Consider the following 6,474-nt stretch of genomic DNA (forward strand, 5'->3'; position numbering starts at 1 on the left):
ATTCCGTATGAATTTTAAAATAGTTTTTTTTCTAGTTTTGTGAAAAATATCATTGGTAGTTTGATAGGAATGGGATCAAATCTGTAAACTGCTTTGGGCAGTATGGCTATTTTAACAATATTGATTGTTTCTATCCAGGAGCATGGAATGTTTTTCGATTTGCTTGTGTCATCTCTGATATATTTGAGCAGCATTTTGTAATTCTCATTATAGAGATCTTTCACCTCCTCAGTTAGCTGTATTCCTAGGTATTTTATTCTTTTTGTGGAAATTATGAATGGGTTCGCATTCCTGATTTGGTTCTTGGCTTGGCTGTTGTTGGTGTATAGGAATGCTAGTGATTTTTGTACATGGATTTTGTATCCTGAAACTTTGCTGAGGTTGCTTATCAGCTGAAGGATCTTTTGGGCTGTAACTAGATATAGAATCATGTTGTCTGCCAACAGGGATAGTTTGACTTTTTCTTTTCCTATTTGGATGTCCTTTATTTCCTTTTCTTGCCTGATTTCTCTGTTTAGAACTTCCAGTACTATGTTGAATGGAAGTGGTGAGAGAGGGCATCTTTGCTTTGTGCTGGCTTTCAAGGGGAATGCTTCTAGCTTTTACCCATTCAGTGTTATGCTGGCTGTTGGTTTGTCATAGATGGCTCTTATTATTTTAGGGTATGTTTCTTCAATACTTCGTTTATTCATAGTTTTTAACATGAAGGGATGTTGAATTTTATCAAAACCCTTTTCTGCATCTATTGAGATCATGCGATGTTTCTCTTTCATACTGTTTATGTGATGCATCACATTTATTGATTTGCATATGTTGAACTAGCCTTGCATGCCAGGAATAAAGCCTGGTTGATTGTGGTGGATTCGTTTTGTGATGTGCCGCTGGATTCAGTTTGCAGGTTTTTTGGTGAGGATTTTTACATCGATGTTTTTCAAGGATATTGGCCTGAAGTTTTCATTTATTTTTGTGTCTTTGCCAGGTTTTGGTATCAGGGTGATGCTGGTCTCAAATAATAAGTTGGGGAGGAGTCCTTCCTCTTCAACTTTTTGGAGTAGTTTCAGTAGGAATGGTACCAGCTCTTCTTTTTATATTTAGTAGAATTTGGCTGTGAATCCATCCACTCCTGGGCATTTTTTTGGTTGGTAGACTATTTATTACTGATTCAATTTTGGAGGCCATTATTGGTCTGCTCAGGGAATCAATTTCTTCCTTGTTCAGTCTTGGTAGGGTGTGTGCATCCAGGAATTCATTTATCTCTTTTAGGTTTTCTAGTTTGAGGGTGCATAAAGGTGTTCATAGTAGTCTCTAATGGTTTTGTTTCTGTGGATCAGTGTTAACATCCTCTCTGTGATTTATAATTTTGTATCTTTAGATCCTCTCTCTTTTATTTTTCATTAGTCTAGCTATTGACCTATCTTATTAATTTTTTCAAAAAACCAACTCCTGATGATAATTTCTTTTATCAAGATCTTTAATTGAACCACATATAAAGTCTACTTTTTCACATAAAATAACATATTTGGAGATTCTGGGGATGAGAATAAAATTCTTTGTGGGGGGCATTATCTGCATTATGTGTTATACTGTAACAGGTGAGTGCCATTTTAACCCATTTATGCCTGAGGTTGCAATTTTTTGAACTTTTGCAATTAGATCTTGGCGATGACCTTGAGCAGTAGGATATAAATAACTCCCACATGCTTAGCATTTCAATAATGGAACACTAGCCATAAACAGGAGAGCTCAGAATGAAGAAAAATTCATAGTTTATTTTATTATAGCATTCCCTTGGATTGGATGATGTAGGAGACCTATTTCCTCAAATAACTCCCAATGACTATTATTTATTTATTTTTCAAATAGATTTTTAATTTTTTTATGACAGTAACATCTTCATCATTATTAAGTTTGTAAAAGTATAAAATAGAAAATGGATAAAAAGTAAATAAAACTATACAAAACTATTAAAAATGATATTCAATTTCCATATGTGATCACTGATAATATTTTTATATGTATTATTTTCGTCATTTTATCCATGGCAATATACTTTGATATTTGGTATAACTTTGATTATGTAGTTTCATGTACTTTTAAAATTTGACTATGCTTTGATCATTACTCTATATTGTTAAATATATATTTAAAAAACCAATTATAATTTAAAATAATTGTGGAGTATTTCAATGCATGAGTATTCATAATTTATTTCTTTTATTAAAATTTTATCAGAAAATCTTTGTGGGCATATTTAATACTGTTAAATGAACTTAAAAACTGGACAAAAATTTTTATAAAGGAAATGAATATTTTAAAGCACATAATAATGCTGTAAATTGTCATCTGGAAGCATTATATGTGTTTATGTATCTTCCATGGTTTCTGAGAATGCCTGCTTCCATATGTTCTTACTAATATTGAATGATACTGTGCTCTTAAAAATATTTTCCAATTAAATCTATAAAAATTGGCAAAAAGAAGTAAAAGTCATCCAAATTGGAAAAGAGGAAGTCAGATTATCCTTGTTCACTGATGACGTGATTTTAAACCTAGAAAATCCTAAAGACTCCTCTAAGAGATTCCTAGACTTGATAAGTGACTTCAGTAAAGTTTCAGGATACAAAGATCAATGCACAAAAATCAGTAGCATCTCTATACACCAATAACATTCAAGCTAAGCATCAAATTAAGAATTCAGTCACATTTATAATAGCCACAAAATTAAAATACATAGGAATACATTTAACCAAGGACATAAGAAAACTCTACAAGGAGAACTCCAAAACACTGATTAAAAAAAAAAAATAGATGACACAGAAACAAATGAAAGAACATTCAATGATCATGTATGAGAAGAATCAATATTGTTATAAAGACTATACTGCCCAAAGCAATGTATAAACTCAATGCAATTTATATCAAATTACCAATGGAACAGAATAGAGAATAGAAATAAAGACACATAGCTATAACCAACTGATCTTTGGCAAGTTGACAAAAATATACAAGGAGAAAGGACACCCTATTCAATAAATAGTGCTGGGAAAATTGGATAGTCATATGCAGAAGAATAAAATTGGATCACTATCTCTTACCATATACAAAAACTAACTCAAGATGGATAAAATACTTAAATATAAGACCTGAAACTATAAAAATTCTAGAAGAAAACATAGGGAAAACTCTTCAGTACATTGGCCTATGCACAGAATAATTGACTAAGACCTTAAAAGCAAATACAAAAACCTTGAAAATAGACAAATGGGATTTAATTAAACTAAAAAGCTTCTGCACAGCAAAAGAAATGATCAATAAACAGCCAACTTACACAATGGGAGAAAATATTTGCAAACTATGCTTCTGACAAGAGACTAAATATTCAGAATCTACAACAAACTCAAACAACTCAACAAGAAAAAAGAAATAACCTCATTAAAAAGTGGGCAAAGGACATAAACAGAAAACCCTCAACAGACAGCAAATATGAAAAAATACCGAACATCATTTATTATCAGAGAAATGCAAACTAAAACCACAGTGAGAGACCATCTTACACCAGTCACAATGGCTACTACTAAAAATTAAAGAAAAAAAAAAATCCCCAACAGATGTTGATAAGGATGTAGAGAAAAGAGAATGCTTATACACTGTTGGTGGGAATATAAATTAGCACAATCACCACGGAAAACAGTATGGAAATTTCTCAAAGAACTAAAAATAAAATTCCCTTCTGATCCAGCAATCCCACTACAGGGCATATGTGAAAATGGAAAGATATCATTATATCAAAAAGATATTGGCACTTGTATGTTTATTGCAGCACTGTTCATAATAGTAAAGATACGGAATCAACCTAAATGTCCATCACTGGAGGACTGGATAAAGAAAATGTGGTATCGGCAGAAGTCCTTCTTGTCCTGGTTGCTGTTCCCATCTGAGTACCAGCTTCCCATTGCCCTGAGGGTGGGCAGGCCTGCAATGGAGGGAAAAAGGAAGAGGAGAAGGAAATTGTCCCAGATCCCTGCAGTGGGTCCAAGCCTCTCCTGGGTGGCCAGTCTTTCCGTAGGTTGCAGCACAATGCCAGGCAAGAGAAACGGAAAGAAATTAATCCCAATCGGTCAAGGTCGATTTGAGGGTCTGCTGTAGCTGGTGGCTCTGCTTGAAGTGAGGGAGGAAGTTTCCTCTGATCAGTAGAGATTGGAAAGTTTGTTGGGAGTGGCACACCACCAGGGGAAAGAAGAAGGGGCGAACTGCTTATCTTGAGGAGGTCAAACTCCAGAATCAGCTGCTGTGGCTTTGAAGTGGCTGAAGATGGTCACCCTCCACAGGCTTGTGCCCAGTCCCACAGCCTTCCTCCCCTATCCTGAGGGACTACTGTATTCCTTGGTCCCTGCTATTGTCAGGGACGATTGCATGGGCTATGCCAGGAAAGTAGGCTGGGTGACTGCAGGCCTGGTGATTGGGGCTGGTGTCTGCTATTGCATTTAGAGACTGACTACAGGAAGAAAACAGAACAAGGAAAAAATGGCTGAGGGTGGGTCTGGGCATGTGGATGATGCCAGGGACTGTTCTGGGGCCAGGTATAATGATTGGTCTGATGATGATGATGACAGCAATGAGAGCAAGAGTATAGTATGGTACCCACCTTGGGGCTGCATTGGGACTGAAGCTGGAACCAGAGCTAGGGTCAGGGCAAGGGCCAGGGCTACCCGGGCGTGTCGGGCTGTACAGAAATGGGCTTCCCCTAATTCAGATGATACCGTTTTGTCCCCTCAAGAGCTACAAAAGGTTCTTTGCTTGGTTGAGATGTCTGAAAAGCCTTGTATTCTTGAAGCAGCTTTAATTGCTCTGGGTAACAATGCTGCTTTTACATTTAACAGAGATATTATTTGTGACCTGGGTGGTCTCCCAATTGTTGCAAAGCTTCTCAATACTCGAGATCCCATAGTTAAAGAAAAGGCTTTGATTATCCTGAATAACTTGAGTGTGAGTGCTGAAAAATCAACACATGCTTAAGGTATGCATGAATCAAGTATGTGACGACACAATCACTTCTCACTTGAACTCATCTGTGCAGCTGGCTGGACTAAGATTGCTTACAAATATGACTGTTACTAACGAGTATCAGCACATGCTTGCTAATTCCATTTCTGACTTTTTTCATTTATTTTCAGCGGGAAATGAAGAAACCAAACTTCAGGTTCTGAAACTCCTTTTGAATTTGGCTGAAAATCCAGCTATGACTAGGGAACTGCTCAGGGCCCAAGTACCATCTTCACTGGGCTCCCTCTTTAATAAAAAGGAGGACAAAGAAGTTATTCTTAAACTTCTGGTCATATTTGAGAACATAAATGATAATTTCAAATGGGAAGAAAATGAACCTACTCAGAATCAATTCGGTGAAGGTTCACTTCTTTTCTTTTTAAAAGAATTTAAAGTATGTGCTGATAGGTTCTGGGAATAGAAAGCCACCATGATTTTTTGGTGAAAGTAAAAGTTGGAAAATTCATGGCCAAACTGGCTGAACATATGTTCCCAAAGAACCAGGAATAACTCCTTTATTGTGTAGTTTAGAAGCAACACACATTGTAAACTATTCCTTCTCTCCACCTTTTTTATATGGTAAAAGAATCCTTTCACCTGCCACTTTTGAATAATGAATATCATATTGTATCATCAATGCTGATATTTAACCGAGTTGGTCTTTAGATTTAAGATGGATGAATGAATGTCTCTACTGTTCTGAAAACATGGTTTGTTGCTTTTTATCTCGCTGCCTAGATTGAAATATTTTGCTCTTTCTTCTGCATAAGTGACAGTGAACCAATTCATCATAACTAAGCTCCCTTCTGTCATTTTCATTGATTTAATTTGTATATCATAAATAAAGTTGTATGTTAATGATGGAAAGGAAAAAAAAGAAGAAAGAAAGAAACCATCCCTGTTCTTCATTACCTAGTTGGAGAGATAAGAAACATACAAACCAAAAGATAACAGACTATCTGGAGCTTATACTGATGTTCCCTCTGAGAGCCCAGAGGAGGCAAAAGTTTCTGTGGAATGTGCTAGTCAGCTAAAGCTTCACAGAGCAGGTGGCAATTGAAAATGAGTCCTGAATGGAGTAGGGTGGTCAGGGAAGCACAAGAGCAAACAAGAAAGCAAAATGAGAGGAGAAAGGCATGAAAAAAGCAGCCAGGTACCAAAAACAGTCAGAAAACAACCAGGACAACAGTCAACAGAGAGGCAAGAGGGAGAAAAAAAAATTGGAAAAAGCAGAGAAAACACAGGTGGAGAGAGCTGTAAAAATAATCCCACAGAAAACACACAGACACAAAAAATCTTTTACAAGAAAAAAAAAGGGGGCCACATAAAAAACTCTATAACTGTGAAGGGGCAGTGAAAATGAGGCAAAAGCAAAACGGACACACCCAAACCGTAGCCACGGCCAAATACAAATAAGAAGCATAAAAATGA

General features: G+C 36.2%; 1 pseudogene across 1 annotated transcript; it reads left to right on the plus strand.

Annotated features, from left to right (window-relative positions):
• Positions 1 to 3,905: 3,905 nt before the first annotated feature.
• On the plus strand, positions 3,906 to 5,587 carry LOC108309755 (annotated as a pseudogene). The gene has a single exon (XR_001827487.2). The product of XR_001827487.2 is annotated as an armadillo repeat-containing X-linked protein 3-like (transcript).
• The last annotated feature ends 887 nt before the right edge of the window (positions 5,588 to 6,474 follow it).

The sequence above is a fragment of the Cebus imitator genome, unplaced genomic scaffold (assembly GCF_001604975.1).
Source record: "Cebus imitator isolate Cc_AM_T3 unplaced genomic scaffold, Cebus_imitator-1.0 Scaffold96, whole genome shotgun sequence".
NCBI lineage: Eukaryota > Metazoa > Chordata > Mammalia > Primates > Cebidae > Cebus > Cebus imitator.